The sequence below is a fragment of the Oncorhynchus gorbuscha genome, linkage group LG07, assembly GCF_021184085.1.
Source record: "Oncorhynchus gorbuscha isolate QuinsamMale2020 ecotype Even-year linkage group LG07, OgorEven_v1.0, whole genome shotgun sequence".
In the NCBI taxonomy this organism is placed as follows: domain Eukaryota; kingdom Metazoa; phylum Chordata; class Actinopteri; order Salmoniformes; family Salmonidae; genus Oncorhynchus; species Oncorhynchus gorbuscha.
Genome location: NC_060179.1, coordinates 88,511,624 through 88,525,896, shown reverse-complemented (window position 1 = coordinate 88,525,896; position 14,273 = coordinate 88,511,624). Strand labels below are relative to the sequence as shown.

The 14,273-nt window shown below is 47.4% G+C and overlaps 1 pseudogene; it reads right to left on the bottom strand.

The window, feature by feature from the left end:
* LOC124040459 overlaps positions 1–14,273 on the bottom strand; it is a 112,176-nt pseudogene that overhangs the window by 24,241 nt on the left and 73,662 nt on the right.

Sequence of the window (14,273 nt, the reverse complement as noted above, 5' to 3'; positions counted from 1 at the left end):
TTGCAGAGGAACTAGGAACTGCTACTTACTCAAACCTCACGGCAGCGTCAGCCAGGAAGCGCTTGTCAAACAGCCATCGGAAGAAAACGTCCAGACTGGAAGGAAGAAGGAAACAGTTCTCAGAGTGATAGGAGACGATGGGATTAGAGACTCCATGACTGAGAATGGGATCATATTCTCAGAGTGATAGGAGAGGTGGTTGACGATGGGATTAGAGACTCGATGACTGAGAATGGGATCATATTCTCAGAGTGATAGGAGAGGTGGTTGACGATGGGATTAGAGACTCCATGACTGAGAATGGGAACATAAAGGGACAGTTTCCTGCACCCAGATTAAGGCTAGTGAACCCAGATTAAGAATAGTGAACCCAGATTAAGGCTAGTGAACCCAGATTAAGGCTAGTGAACCCAGATTAAGGCCAGTGAACCCAGATTAAGGCCAGTGAACCCAGATTAAGGCGAGCGAACCCAGATTAAGAATAGTATACCCAGATTAAGGCCAGTGAACCCAGATTAAGAATAGTGAACCCAGATTAAGGCTAGTGAACCCAGATTAAGGCTAGTGAACCCAGATTAAGGCTAGTGAACCCAGATTAAGGCTAGTGAACCCAGATTAAGGCCAGTGAACCCACATTAAGGCGAGCGAACCCAGATTAAGAATAGTATACCCAGATTAAGGCCAGTGAACCCAGATTAAGGCTAGTGATGGGCTCCATTGAGAATGTCCGCATTCAGTGGGGTGTCCGCCCTCAGAATGGAAGGTTGGGAGTTCGATCCCTGGCAGAGTCATACCAAAGACAATTTAAAAATATATGTATACAGTTGAAGTCAGAAGTTTACATACACCTTAGCCAAATACGTTTAAAACATCCAGAAAATCACATTGTAGGATTTTTTATGAATTTATTTGCAAATTATGGTGGAAAATAAGTATTTGGTCACCTACAAACAAGCAAGATTTCTGGCTCTCACAGACCTGTAACTTCTTTAAGAGGCTCCTTTGTCCTCCACTCGTTACATGTATTAATGGCACCTGTTTGAACTTGTTATCAGTATAAAAGACACCTGTCCACAACCTCAAACATTCACACTCCAAACTCCACTATGGCCAAGACCAAAGAGCTGTCAAAGGACACCAGAAACCAGAAATTGTAGACCTGTACCAGGCTGGGAAGACTGAATCTACAATAGGTAAGCAGCTTGGTTTGAAGAAATCAATTGTGGGAGCAATTATTTGGAAATGGAAGACATACAAGACCACTGATAATCTCCCTCGATCTGGGGCTCCACGCAAGATCTCACCCCGTGGGGTCAAAATGATCACAAGAACGGTGAGCAAAAATCCTAGAACCACACGGGGGGACCTAGTGAATGACCTGCAGAGTGCTGGGACCAAAGTAACATCAGTAACACACTACCCCGCCAGGGACTCAAATCCTGCAGTGCCAGACGTGTCCCCCTGCTTAAGCCAGTACATGTCCAGGCCCGTCTGAAGTTTGCTAGAGAGCATTTGGATGATCCAGAAGAAGATTGGGAGAATGTCAGATGAAACCAAAATATAACTTTTTGGTAAAAACTCAACTCGTCGTGTTTGGAGGACACAGAATGCTGAGTTGCATCCAAAGAACACCAAACCTACTGTGAAGCATGGGGGTGGAAACATCATGCTTTGGGGCTGTTTTTCTGCAAAGGGACCAGGACGACTGATCCGTGTAAAGGAAAGAATGAATGGGGCCATGTATCGTGAGATTTTGAGTGAAAACCTCCTTCCATCAGCAAGGGCATTGAAGATGAAACGTGGCGGGGTCTTTCAGCATGACAATGATCCCAAACACACCGCCCGGGCAACGAAGGAGTGGCTTCGTAAGAAGCATTTCAAGGTCCTGGAGTGGCCTAGCCAGTCTCCAGATCTCAACCCCATAGAAAATCTTTGGAGGGAGTTGAAAGTCCGTGTTGTTGAAAACCTTGTGAAGACTTACAGAAAACGTTTGACCTCTGTCATTGCCAACAAAGGATATATAACAAAGTATTGAGATAAACTTTTGTTATTGACCAAAAACTTATTTTCCACCATAATTTGCAAATAAATTAATTAAAAATCCTACAATGTGATTTTCTGGATTTTTTTTTCCATTTTGTTTTCTCATAGTTGAAGTGTACCTATGATGAAAATTACAGGCCTCATCTTTCTAAGTGGGAAAACTTGCACAATTGGTGGCTGACTAAATACTTTTTTTTGCCCCACTGTATATACAGTATAAAAAGGTAACACAGGGTTGGTACTTAATGGAGGGAAATGTGTCTGATTATTAATTATACATTTAATAAAAACTGCTGCACCTACAAACTTATTCAGTCCAAATGGATCTAAATGTCACATTACGGACTCTGTAGCCTCGGACTCTGTAGCCTCGGACTCTGTAGCCTCGGACTCTGTAGCCTCGGACTCTGTAGCTTCGTTTTAATACGACGTCTTTAAGCAAGGTTAGGGCAAAACACTTTGTCTGACAAACCTAATGCTAACGACCCTGTCCAAAAATCTGTTATGGGGGTTCTCGGTAACGGCTGGACGGATCATGACGAGATGTGGGGGAGTGTGTTGTGGGGGAGTGTGTTGCGGGGGAGTGTGTTGCGGGGGAGTGTGTTGCGGGGGAGTGTGTTGCGGGGGAGTGTGATGCGGGGGAGTGTGATGCGGGGGAGTGTGATGCGGGGGAGTGTGATGCGGGGGAGTGTGTTGCGGGGGAGTGTGTTGCGGGGGAGTGTGTTGCGGGGGAGTGTGTTGTGCACCTCCAATCAAATTGATATCCCAATTTAAAAATGTTCATGGACAATAATGAAGACGTGTAGTACCTGCTGAGTCCTAGAGAGGGCAGCAGTAAGACCATGAAGATGAGGAAGGTGTAACATTTATGCATTGTGGTCCTGTTCTCTCCAGACCTAATTAGAATACATGGAAAAAAATCAACATTATCCACATTACACATTGGCAAATACAGAATACAAGAGCTATCCGGTCTAAGTAGGTTAGCCAGGTCCCAGATCAGTTTGTGCTGATTTTGCCAACCCCTACATAGTGACAAACAGATCTGGGACCAGATACACAGTAGAAAAGATCAACATTTACTGTGTGTGTGTGAATGGTACCGTGTCCAGTATGAGTGGTACCGTGTCCAGTGTGAGTGGTACCGTGTCCAGTGTGTGTGTGAGTGGTACCGTGTCCAGTGTGTGTGTGAGTGGTACCGTGTCCAGTGTGTGTGTGAGTGGTACCGTGTCCAGTGTGAGTGGTACCGTGTCCAGTGTGAGTGGTACCGTGTCCAGTGTGTGTGGTACCGTGTCCAGTATGAGTGGTACCGTGTCCAGTATGAGTGGTACCGTGTCCAGTGTGTGTGGTACCGTGTCCAGTGTGAGTGGTACCGTGTCCAGTGTGTGTGGTACCGTGTCCAGTATGAGTGGTACCGTGTCCAGTATGAGTGGTACCGTGTCCAGTGTGAGTGGTACCGTGTCCAGTGTGAGTGGTACCGTGTCCAGTGTGTGTGTGAGTGGTACCGTGTCCAGTGTGTGTGGTACCGTGTCCAGTGTGAGTGGTACCGTGTCCAGTGTGTGTGTGAGTGGTACCGTGTCCAGTGTGTGTGTGAGTGGTACCGTGTCCAGTGTGTGTGTGAGTGGTACCGTGTCCAGTGTGTGTGTGAGTGGTACCGTGTCCAGTGTGTGTGTGAGTGGTACCGTGTCCAGTGTGAGTGGTACCGTGTCCAGTGTGTGTGTGAGTGGTACCGTGTCCAGTATGAGTGGTACCGTGTCCAGTATGAGTGGTACCGTGTCCAGTGTGAGTGGTACCGTGTCCAGTGTGTGTGTGAGTGGTACCGTGTCCAGTGTGTGTGTGAGTGGTACCGTGTCCAGTGTGTGTGTGAGTGGTACCGTGTCCAGTGTGTGTGTGAGTGGTACCATGTCCAGTGTGTGTGTGAGTGGTACCGTGTCCAGTGTGTGTGTGAGTGGTACCGTGTCCAGTGTGTGTGTGAGTGGTACCATGTCCAGTGTGAGTGGTACCGTGTCCAGTGTGTGTGTGAGTGGTACCATGTCCAGTGTGTGTGTGAGTGGTACCGTGTCCAGTGGGCCTCGAAGAAGGCAGAGTAGTACACGATGGTGGGTAGCAGGGCGGAGAAGGCCCACAGCAGCAGGGTGGGGAAGAACTGAGTCACGATGGGGTTCTGGAGGAGGAGAGGAAGAGGGAGGAGTGAGGAGGAAGAAGATGGAGAGGAAGTAAGAGGAGGAGGAGAAGAGAAGGAGAGGTAGAAGGGGAGGAGGGAAAAATTGAAGATAAAGGTGAACAGTTAAGGTTAGGAATAGTACACAGATGAATGGCCTTTTCCCACTATAGTGTCAATCAAACTGTAGTCTGCTGGCTCTGATAGTTCCAGCACAGTGGTTGTGTAACCAGGCCAGTGCAGTACAGTGTGGCTTGAAAAGGGTCAAACTGAGGCTGCCTCCCAAATAGGACTTTATTTCTTTATATAGTGCACTAAATAGGGAATAGGGTGCCAAAATAGGGAATAGGGTGCTATAAATAGGGAATAGGGTGCTATAAATAGGGAATAGGGTGCCAAAATAGGGAATAGGGTGCCATAATAGGGAATAGGGTGCCAAAATAGGGAATAGGGTGCCAAAATAAGGAATAGGGTGCCATTTGGGACGCCGTCTTATGGTCGACCTCCTGAGCTTCACTAAGAGAGGTCAAAGGTGACTCACGTTGAGGTACTCGACAGGCTTGGTGACGTTGAACTTGTCCATGGTGGAGATGATGATGGCGGGGGTTGTGAGGAAGAAGAGGAGGAGGAAGAGGATACAGTTGATGATGAAGCATCTCAGCCACCAGGGGAACCCTCCGACTGACAGATGCTCCCTGGGAGAAACATGAAGAGGACAGGTCAATCAATCAATCCAAGAATAGAATATAACTTTGCTGTCTGTATGTTGGGCCAGGTGTATGGCTGGGTTTGGTTGGGCCAGGTGTTTGGTTGGGTTTGGTTGGGCCAGGTGTATGGCTGGGTTTGGTTGGGCCAGGTGTATGGCTGGGTTTGGTTGGGCCAGGTGTATGGCTGGGTTTGGTTGGGCCAGGTGTTTGGCTGGGTTTGGTTGGGCCAGGTGTTTGGCTGGGTTTGGTTGGGCCAGGTGTATGGCTGGGTTTGGTTGGGCCAGGTGTATGGCTGGGTTTGGTTGGGCCAGGTGTATGGCTGGGTTTGGTTGGGCCAGGTGTATGGCTGGGTTTGGTTGAACTTGGCCATGGTGGAGTGTATGGCTGGGTTTGGTTGGGCCAGGTGTATGGCTGGGTTTGGTTGAAGGCCAGGTGTATGGCTGGGTTTGGTTGGGCCAGGTGAATGGCTGGGTTCAATTGGGCCAGGTGTTTGCTGTCGGGTTTGTTGGGCCAGGTGTTTGGCTGGGTTTGGTTGGGCCAGGTGTTTGGCCGGGTTTGGTTGGGCCAGGTGTATGGCTGGGTTTGGTTGGGCCAGGTGTTTGGCCGGGTTTGGTTGGGCCAGGTGTTTGGCTGGGTTTGGTTGGGCCAGGTGTTTGGCTGGGTTTGGTTGGGCCAGGTGTTTGGCTGGGTTTGGTTGGGCCAGGTGTATGGCTGGGATTGGTTGGGCCAGGTGTTTGGCTGGGTTTGGTTGGGCCAGGTGTTTGGCTGGGTTTGGTTGGGCCAGATGTATTGGTTGGGCCAGGTGTTTTGGTTAGGTTTGGTTGGGCCAGGTGTATGGCTGGGATTGGTTGGGCCAGGTGTTTGGCTGGGTTTGGTTGGGCCAGGTGTTTGGCTGGGTTTGGTTGGGCCATGTGTTTGGCTGGGTTTGGTTGGGCCAGGTGTATGGCTGGGATTGGTTGGGCCAGGTGTTTGGCTGGGTTTGGTTGGGCCAGGTGTTTGGCTGGGTTTGGTTGGGCCAGGTGTTTGGCTGGGTTTGGTTGGGCCAGGTGTTTGGCTGGGTTTGGTTGGGCCAGGTGTTTGGTTAGGTTTGGTTGGGCCAGGTGTTTTGTTTGGGTTTGGTTGGGCCAGGTGTTTGGTTGGGCCAGGTGTTTGGCTGGGTTTGGTTGGGCCAGGTGTTTGGTTAGGTTTGGTTGGGCCAGGTGTTTTGTTTGGGTTTGGTTGGGCCAGGTGTTTGGTTAGGCCAGGTGTTTGGTTGGGTTTGGTTGGGCCAGGGTGTTTGATTGGGCCAGGTGTATTGGTTGGGCCAGGTTTTTTGGTTGGGTTTGGTTGGGCCAGGTATTTTGGTTGGGCCAGGGTATTCGATTGGGCCAGGTGTTTAAGTTGGTTTTAATACCCTGCATTTCCATCATTCGACCTCAAGAGACTAAAAAATCACCTTCTCAGCACCTTCTGTCAATTAATACCATAATCACTGAACCACATCCATTACCCACCCCCCCCCAGCAAGAAAACATTTAAGTGGCCTCCGTCATGACAGCAAAGATTTTTTAAATGACGTTAATTTCCTGCAATTATACACATTTTACCATAGAGTTGAGGGAAATATTTGCTGTTTTTAATAAGATAACCGATTAGGCCTCCAGCTGTGATTGGTCCCCAGGTCTACAAAAGGAGGGACTGCAGGCCTCCAGCTGTGATTGGTCCCCAGGTCTACAAAAGGAGGGGCTGCAGGCCTCCAACTGTGATTGGTCCCCAGGTCTACAAAAGGAGGGACTGCAGGCCTCCAGCTGTGATTGGTCCCCAGGTCTACAAAAGGAGGGGCTGCAGGCCTCCAGCTGTGATTGGTCACCAGGTCTACAAAAGGAGGGACTGCAGGCCTCCAGCTGTGATTGGTCCCCAGGTCTACAAAAGGAGGGGCTGCAGGCCTCCAGCTGTGATTGGTCACCAGGTCTACAAAAGGAGGGACTGCAGGCCTCCAGCTGTGATTGGTCCCCAGGTCTACAAAAGGAGGGGCTGCAGGCCTCCAGCTGTGATTGGTCACCAGGTCTACAAAAGGAGGGACTGCAGGCCTCCAGCTGTGATTGGTCCCCAGGTCTACAAAATTAGGGGCTGCAGGCCTCCAGCTGTGATTGGTTCCCAGGTCTACAAAAGGAGGGGCTGCAGGCCTCCAGCTGTGATTGGTCCCCAGGTCTACAAAAGGAGGGGCTGCAGGCCTCCAGCTGTGATTGGTCACCAGGTCTACAAAAGGAGGGACTGCAGGCCTCCAGCTGTGATTGGTCCCCAGGTCTACAAAATTAGGGGCTGCAGGCTCCAGCTGTGATTGGTCCCCAGGTCTACAAAAGGAGGGGCTGCAGGCCTCCAGCTGTGATTGGTCCCCAGGTCTACAAAATTAGGGGCTGCAGGCCTCCAGCTGTGATTGGTTCCCAGGTCTACAAAAGGAGGGGCTGCAGGCCTCCAGCTGTGATTGGTTCCCAGGTCTACAAAAGGAGGGGCTGCAGGCCTCCAGCTGTGATTGGTTCCCAGGTCTACAAAAGGAGGGGCTGCAGGCCTCCAGCTGTGATTGGTTCCCAGGTCTACAAAAGGAGGGGCTGCAGGCCTCCAGTTGTAATTGGTTCCCAGGTCTACAAAAGGAGGGGCTGCAGGCCTCCAGCTGTGATTGGTCCCCAGGTCTACAAAAGGAGGGGCTGCAGGCCTCCAGCTGTGATTGGTCCCCAGGTCTACAAAAGGAGGGGCTGCAGGCCTCCAGTTGTAATTGGTTCCCAGGTCTCCAAAAGGAGGGGCTGCAGGCCTCCAGTTGTAATTGGTTCCCAGGTCTACAAAAGGAGGGGCTGCAGGCCTCCAGCTGTGATTGGTCCCCAGGTCTACAAAAGGAGGGGCTGCAGGCCTCCAGCTGTGATTGGTTCCCAGGTCTACAAAAGGAGGGGCTGCAGGCCTCCAGTTGCCCATCTAATTGAATTATCCAATTAGTCTCAAATAAATTCCCAACCATGTGGACCGACTTAAAATGAACATGTTTGCCAACACTTACGCTCACCAGCAGCCAACGCTTCAGCCTAATGCATCAAACTGTTAGCCCCGGGACATTATCAACATACACCTTTCACTTATTCATGGTCTTATCAACATTATATGGGAATAATAGGCTTTTTATCTACAAAAATGTAGTCTATTTCCGAACAAAAAAAAGTAGCTATTTTCATTTCACTATGGAAATAAAATGTAAAAATATACAGGATCTGGCTTTTGCAAGCGCCAACATACCTCCGGAAAAAGTTGACAATCCCAAAATGCAGGCATTCATTCACAAACATGTAAAAAATGGTAAAAGACTAAATAACTCCATAATAACAGACAAATCCACTGACACAAGACCAATGTGTTCTTCTTATGTTGTAGGACAGCTAGGTGAAGATGATGTTCTAGCTGACACAGTGTATTGACAGCTAGGTGAAGATGATGTTCTGGCTGACACAGTGTATTGACAGCTAGGTGAAGATGTTGTTCTAGCTGACACAGTGTATTGACAGCTAGGTGAAGATGTTGTTCTGGCTGACACAGTGTATTGACAGCTAGGTGAAGATGTTGTTCTGGCTGACACAGTGTATTGACAGCTAGGTGAAGATGTTGTTCTAGCTGACACAGTGTATTGACAGCTAGGTGAAGATGTTAGATGTTGTTCTGGCTGACACAGTGTATTGACAGCTAGGTGAAGATGTTGTTCTAGCTGACACAGTGTATTGACAGCTAGGTGAAGATGTTAGATGTTGTTCTGGCTGACACAGTGTATTGACAGCTAGGTGAAGATGTTAGATGTTGTTCTGGCTGACACAGTGTATTGACAGCTAGGTGAAGATGTTGTTCTAGCTGACACAGTGCATTTAGATGACAGTGAACTATACAATAGTGTCAGAATATCATTCCTGGGCTTTGTGGAGGCAGAGAAACGTATCTCTCCAAATACTGCGATCTTAATAGTTGGAGAAGTATACAGTCGTGACCAAATGTTTTGAGAATGACACAAATATTAATTTTCAAAGTCTGCTGCCTCAGTTTGTATGATGGCAATTTGCATGTACTCCAGAATGTTATAAAGAGTGATCAGAGGAATTGGAATTAATTGAAAGTCCCTCTTTGCCATGCAATTAACTGATTCCCCAAAAACATTTCCACTGCATTTCAGCCCTGCCACAAAAGGACCAGCTGACATGTCAGTGATTCTCTCGTGATTCTCTCGTTAACACAGGTGTGAGTGTTGATGAGGACAAGGCTGGAGATCACTCTGTCATGCTGATTGAGTTCCAATAACAGACTGGAAGCTTCAAAAGGAAGGTGGTGCTTGGAATCATTGTTCTTCCTCTGTCAACCATGGTTACCTGCAAGGAAACACGTGCCGTCATTGCTTTGCACAAAAAGGGCTTCACAGACAAGGATATTGCTGCCAGTAAGATTGCACCTAAATCAACCACATATCGGCTCATCAAGAACTTCAAGGAGAGCGGTTCAATTGTTGTGAAGAAGGCTTCAGGGTGCCCAAAAAAGTCCAGCAAGCGTCAGGACCGTCTCCTAAAGTTAATTCAGCTGCGGGATCGGGGCACCACCAGTACAGAGCTTGCTCAGGAATGGCAGCAGGCAGGTGTGAGTGCATCTGCACGCACAGTGAGGCGAAGACTTTTGGAGGATGGCCTGGTGTCAAGAAGGGCAGCAAAGAAGCCACTTCTCTCCAGGAAAACTATCAGGGACAGACTGATATTCTGCAAAAGGTACAGGGATTGGACTGCTGAGGATTGGGGAAAAGTAATTTTCTCTGATGAATCCCCTTTCCGATTGTTTGAGGCATCCGGAAAAAAGCTTGTCCGGAGAAGACAAGGTGAGCGCTACCATCAGTCCTGTGTCATGCCAACAGTAAAGCATCCTGAGAACATTCATGTGTTGGGTTGCTTCTCAGCCAAGGGAGTGGGCTCACTCACAATTTTGCCTAAGAACACAGCCATGAATAAAGAATGGTACCAACTCATCCTCAGAGAGCCACTTCTCCTTTGATGACGAACAATGCCTTTTCCAGCATGATGGAGCACCTTGCCAAAAGGCAAAAGTGATAACTAAGTGGCACAGGGAACAAAAGATAAATATTTTGGGTCCATGGCCAGGAAACTCCCCAGACCTTAATCTAATGGAGAAGTTATGGTCAATCCTCAAGAGGCGGGTGGGACAAACAGCACCTCACAAATTCTGATTATGCAAGAATAGAATGGGCTGCCATCAGTGGTCCAGGAGTTAATTGACAGCATGCCATCAGTCAGGATGTGTCCCAGGAGTTAATTGACAGCATGCCATCAGTCAGGATGTGTCCCAGGAGTTAATTGACAGCATGCCATCAGTCAGGATGTGTCCCAGGAGTTAATTGACAGCATGCCATCAGTCAGGATGTGTCCCAGGAGTTAATTGACAGCATGCCATCAGTCAGGATGTGTCCCAGGAGTTAATTGACAGCATGCCATCAGTCAGGATGTGTCCCAGGAGTTAATTGACAGCATGCCATCAGTCAGGATGTGTCCCAGGAGTTAATTGACAGCATGCCATCAGTCAGGATGTGTCCCAGGAGTTAATTGACAGCATGCCATCAGTCAGGATGTGTCCCAGGAGTTAATTGACAGCATGCCATCAGTCAGGATGTGTCCCAGGAGTTAATTGACAGCATGCCATCAGTCAGGATGTGTCCCATTGACAGCATGCCATCAGGAGTTAATTGACAGCATGCCATCAGTCAGGATGTGTCCCAGGAGTTAATTGACAGCATGCCATCAGTCAGGATGTGTCCCAGGAGTTAATTGACAGCATGCCATCAGTCAGGATGTGTCCCAGGAGTTAATTGACAGCATGCCATCAGTCAGGATGTGTCCCAGGAGTTAATTGACAGCGTGCCAGGGCGGATTAGAGAGGTCTTGAAAAAGAAGGGTCAACACTGCAAATATTGACTCTTTGCACCAACTTCATGTAATTGTCAATAAAAGCCTTTGACACTTATGAAATGCTTGTGATTATACTTCAGTATCCATAGTAACATCTGACCACATCTACCATTCAAAACTTAAGACACACCTGCTCATTCAAGGGTTTTTCATTCTTTTTTAAAACTATTTTCTACACCCCAACATCAAAACTATGAAATAGCACATATGGAATCATGTAGAAACCAAAAAAGTGTGAAACAAATATTTTATATTTGAGATTCTTCAAAGTAGCCACACTTTGCCTTGATGACAGCTTTGCACACTCTTGGCATTCTGTCAACCAGCTTCATGACGTAGTCACCTGGAATGCTTTTCCAACAACTCCCATGGTGGACACATGAGCATCTCGTCATACAGTGCATTTAGGAAACTATTCAGACCACTTGACTTTTTCCACATTTTGTTCTAAATTACAGCATTATTCTAAACTGTATTATATATTTTTTTTTTCATCAATCAACACATAACAAGTTATATAGGTGGGCTGCAAAGTTATATAAAAAAATATTTTAAAAAATCACAATTTTACATAAGTATTCAGAACCTTTACTCAGTACTTTGTTGAAGCCTTTGGCAGAAATTACAGTCTCAAGTCTTCTTGGGTATGACGCTACAAGTTTGGCACACCTGTATTTGGGGAGTTTGTCCCATTCTTCTCTGCAGATCCTCTCAAGCTCTGTCAGGTTGGATGGGGAGCGTTGCTGCACAGTCATTTTCAGGTCTCTCCAGAGACGTTAGATTGGGTTGTCATGCACCTTTTACGGAGGAGTGGCCACTCTACCATGAAGGCCTGATTGGTGGAGTTTCCTTCTGGAGGGCTCTCCCATCTCCACAGAGGAATTCTGGAGCTCTGTCAGAGTGACCATCGGGTTCTTGGTCACCTCCCTGACCACGGCCCTTCTCCCTCGATTGCTCAGTTTGGCAGGGCGGCCAGCTCTAGGAAGAGTCTTGGTGATTACAAACTTCTTACATTTAAAAATGATGGAGGTCACTGTGTTCTTGGGGACCTTCAATGCTGCAGAAATGTTTTGGTACACTTCCCCAGATCTGTGCCTCGACTCAATCCAGTCTCGGAGCTCTATGGACAATTCCTTTGACCTCGTGGCTTGGTTTTTGCTCTGACATGCACTGTCAACTGTGGGACCTTGTATAGACCGGTGTGTGCCTTTCCAAATCATGTCCGATCAATTGAATTTACCACAGGTGGACTCCAATCAAGTTGTAGAAACTTCTCAAGGATGATCAATGGAAACAGGAAGCACCTGACCTCAATATCGAGTCTCATTGCAAAGAGTCTGAATACTTATGTAAATAATGTATTTCTGTATTGAATTTTTGTATACATTTGCAAAAATGTCTAAAAACCTGTTTTCACTTTGACATTAAGGGATATTGTGTAGATTGACGAGAAATTGTTTTTATTTAATAAATCTTAGAATAATGCTGTAACCTAACAAAATGTGGAAACAAGTCAAGGGGTCTGAATACTTTCTGCGCGGTAATAAACAGATCTCTGGTGTAAATGGGAAGAAGCACGCAGCACATAAAGACAAAGGGAGACTAGACCCAAAACGACAACACGAGAACAAACGGACATAAAATGGGAAGAAGCACGCAGCACATTAAGACAAAGGGAGACGAGACCCAAAACGACAACACGAGAACAAACGGACATAAAACCTAAAAACTAAAACCATTCTTCCAATAAAGGCCTTTGGAAAATCATATTAAATGTGATATATCGCCCAACAATACTTCACATACATTCAGGACTGCCACCTGGTGATGGTGCCAGATTACCGCCTCAGCCTGTGAGGTAACTTGATACCGGCACTCAGCAGTTAGATAATCATCGAGAGGGGAGAGCGAGACGGTTGCTCTAAAGTGGATGGAAATTGAATTACCCCTTAGCTCTTAGAGTTATTCTCTACATGTATCAAAGTCAAATAGATTCCCACGGGTAAACTATTAACATCTGGCATAGGTGATGTCATCCTGACACACTCACTGAGTTAAGAGCTGTTCCAACCAGAACACAGTCCACAGTCTGGTAGTGACATCATTACACACTCCACAGTCTGGTAGTGACATCATTACACAGTCTGGTGGTGACATCATTACACAGTCTGGTGGTGACATCATTACACACTCCACAGTCTGGTAGTGACATCATTACACACTCCACAGTCTGGTAGTGACATCATTACACACTCCACAGTCTGGTAGTGACATCATTACACACTCCACAGTCTGGTGGTGACATTATTACACACTCCACAGTCTGGTAGTGACATCATTACACACTCCACAGTCTGGTAGTGACATCATTACACAGTCTGGTGGTGACATCATTACACACTCCACAGTCTGGTGGTGACATCATTACACACTCCACAGTCTGGTGGTGACATCATTACACACTCCACAGTCTGGTGGTGACATCATTACACACTCCACAGTCTGGTGGTGACATCATTACACAGTCTGGTGGTGACATCATTACACACTCCACAGTCTGGTAGTGACATCATTGACATCACAGTCCACAGTCTGGTGGTGACATCATTACACACTCCACAGTCCGGTGGTGACATCATTACACACTCCACAGTCTGGTGGTGACATCATTACACACTCCACAGTCTGGTGGTGACATCATTACACAGTCTGGTGGTGACATCATTACACAGTCTGGTGGTGACATCATTACACAGTCTGGTGGTGACATCATTACACAGTCTGGTGGTGACATCATTACACAGTCTGGTGGTGACATCATTACACACTCCACAGTCTGGTGGTGACATCATTACACACTCCACAGTCTGGTGGTGACATCATTACACAGTCCACAGTCTGGTGGTGACATCATTACACAGTCCACAATCTGGTGGTGACATCATTACACAGTCCACAGTCTGGTGGTGACATCATTACACACTCCACAGTCTGGTGGTGACATCATTACACACTCCACAGTCTGGTGGTGACATCATTACACACTCCACAGTCTGGTGGTGACATCATGACACACTCCACAGTCTGGTGGTGACATCATGACACACTCCACAGTCTGGTGGTGACATCATGACACACTCCACAGTCTGGTGGTGACATCATTACACAGTCCACAGTCTGGTGGTGACATCATGACACACTCCGCAGTCCGGTGGTGACATCATTACACAGTCCACAGTCTGGTGGTGACATCATTGCACACTCCACAGTCTGGTGGTGACATCATTACACACTCCACAGTCTGGTGGTGACATCATTACACAGTCCACAGTCTGGTGGTGACATCATTACACAGTCCACAGTCTGGTGGTGACATCATTACACACTGAACTC